This window comes from Triticum urartu, chromosome 6A (genome assembly GCF_056163025.1).
Source record: "Triticum urartu cultivar PI428250 chromosome 6A, HENAU_Tu73, whole genome shotgun sequence".
Lineage (NCBI taxonomy): Eukaryota > Viridiplantae > Streptophyta > Magnoliopsida > Poales > Poaceae > Triticum > Triticum urartu.
The window spans coordinates 273,015,905-273,018,717 of record NC_141878.1 but is presented as its reverse complement, the minus strand read 5'-3'; positions in this window follow the sequence as shown (position 1 = coordinate 273,018,717).

Below are 2,813 nucleotides of genomic sequence, written 5' to 3'. Positions count from 1 at the left end.
TGTGGCAACTAACCCCTCTGCTGAGGATACCACTGCTATTGCTGATGAGAATGCTAGGTTGAAGACATTGCTTGAAATAGGGATGTACAAAAGTCTGAAAGGGCATCAAACATTATGTGATGTCCTTAAGAAGCAGATTCTGAACCGAAACCCTAGGAAAGAGGGTGTTGGGTTCGTGAGGAAAATCAATGCAGATGGCTCTTACTGGAAACCTGAGCAGTACCCCAAAACTACATGGGTTGCTGCAAAGGAACTTTCAGCAGATCCATCCAATTTATCTGGCTTCACTTGTGCTAACCCAATTATCATTGATGAATCCTTTGATGCAAATTATAAACTGTTTAAGAATCAGAATGGTGAAGTGTTTGCCAGGTACATTGGTACTAACTGCAGGAATGGACCGCCTATGAAGAAGATCTGGGTTCCGAAAACATGTCTAGAAAATCTTCCTGTGAATGTCTTCATGACACCTCACTTGAAGAAGACAAACCTCGGTCCAAAGGCTTCATACAGACAGAGGACTCACCTGAGTCACACTAACGCAAATGTTTTGCAGGGAAACCATACTCAGGCATATGAATATGAGAGCGGTTCATCGAACCGTCATATTCATATGACCAAAAATTATTCTGCTTATGCCTATGAGTATTATTGTCCCCCCGCTAGACTGTTTGCTAAGGCTTCAAAGCCAAAATTCTCAGATGCTGCACTTAGACTCATAGCTTCTAAGCCACCCTTGAAGATGTGGGTGGTTAAGAAAGCTTAACTCTCTTTTGCAGGGAAAGGTCTCCAGCACAAAAACAAAATCTTCTGATGCTATTGCTGGGGACCATAAAAATCTTGTGGGGCGCAAGATAAACTGCCCAAATAGCATCATTATGTACTTCGTTCCTGAATCGCATGCTACTCTCCCCATTAGTCCTAATCTGGATCTAAGTTTTCATAACCCACTGGTTCGTCAAATGTTTATGCTTCACAACACTCTTCGTGAAGCCTATCCCCCTAACTGCACTGTAGGGTACGACACCAGCGACTTCAAAGTCTTCAGACTGGATTATTGACAGTGGGTGTACAAATCACATGACTGGCAGAAGAAGCCTTCTTATGGACTCAACTTTACGTCCATCCGACAAGAGCCACATTACATTCGCTGACACTGGTAAAAGTAAGGTATTGGGTCTAGGTAGAGTTGCAATCTCAAAGGATCAACACATGGATAAAGTCATGCTTGTTGAATCCCTTGGCTTCAACTTAATGTCTGTCTCAATGCTTTGCGATTTGAATATGATTGTAATGTTTGGCAAATATCGCTGCCTTGTGCTAATGGAATCTGACAAATCTCTAGTGTTTGAAGGGTATAGGAAAGGTGATTTGTATGTGGTAGATTTCTCAGCAGGACCACAACTTGCAGTATGTCTTCTTGCAAAAGCTTCAGAATGCTGGCTTTGGCATCGAAGGCTTGGGCATGCTGGCATGAGGAACCTCCACACCCTTGCGAAGAAAAAGCACGTCATAGGCATCGAGGGCGTCAAGTTCAAGAAAGATCACTTATGCGGTGCCTGTGAAGCAAGGAAGATGACAAGGGAAAAACATCCTTCGAAGACAATCATGACCACTACTCAACCCTTCGAACTGCTTCACATGGATCTTTTCGGTCCCACTCACTACTCAACTTTTACTACTTCTGCATGCCTCTATGGCTTCGTAATTGTTGATGATTATTCTAGATATACTTGGGTGCACATAATCCTTTACAAGACTGAAGTGCAGGATGTCTTTAGATGCTTCGCAAATCGAGCTATGAACAATTTTGGCGCCAAGATAAAGCACATCAGAAGTGACAATGGCACTGAATTCAAGAACACTGGCCTTGATACATATCTGGATATCTTGGGCATCACACATGAATTCTCAGCTCCATACACGCCACAGCAGAATGGCGTCGTCGAACGCAAGAACAGAACACTCATTGAGATGGCCAGAACAATGCTAGATGAATACAAGACTCCAAGAAAATTCTGGACTAAAGCCATTGATACTGCATGCCATACAATCAATCGTGTTTATCTTCACAAGATTCTGAACAAGACATCTTATGAACTCCTAACTGGCAAGAAGCCAAATGTCAGTTACTTCAGAGTATTTGGCGCAAAATGCTGGATCAAGGACCCACACCACACCTCAAAGTTTGCACCAAAAGCACATGAAGGCTTCATGCTTGGATATGGAAAGGATTCGCACTCCTACAGAGTCTTCAATCTCTTCCACTACAAAGTGGTTGAAACAGTGGATGTGCGATTTGATGAAACCAATGGATCACAAAGAGAGCAATTGCCAAATGTGCTAGATGAAGTTCCAGCAAATGAATCAATCAAGCTTATGGGAACTGGAGAAATTGTACCTTCTGAAGCTCATCCTGAAGAAGAACTTATCATCTCAGCACCTGATCCACATGAAGACAATGCTCAGCCTGAAGATATACCTTCAAATGACCACATAGATCAGCAAGAGCAAAGTCTTCGCCCCACACACCCTCGTGTTGCAAATGAAGTACAAATTGATAAAATACTTGACAGCATCAATGCACCTGGTCCACTCACTCGTTCAAGGGCAACTCAGCTAACAAACTTCTGTGGGCATTTCGCATTCATCTCAATATCAGAACCCAAGAAAGTTGAAGAAGCCTTCATGGAACCTGAATGGATTCAAGCTATGCAAGAAGAGCTTCAACAGTTTGAGCTGAATAATGTATGGGAACTGGTTAAGCGTCCTGATCCACGGAAGCACAACATAATAGGCACCAAATGGATATA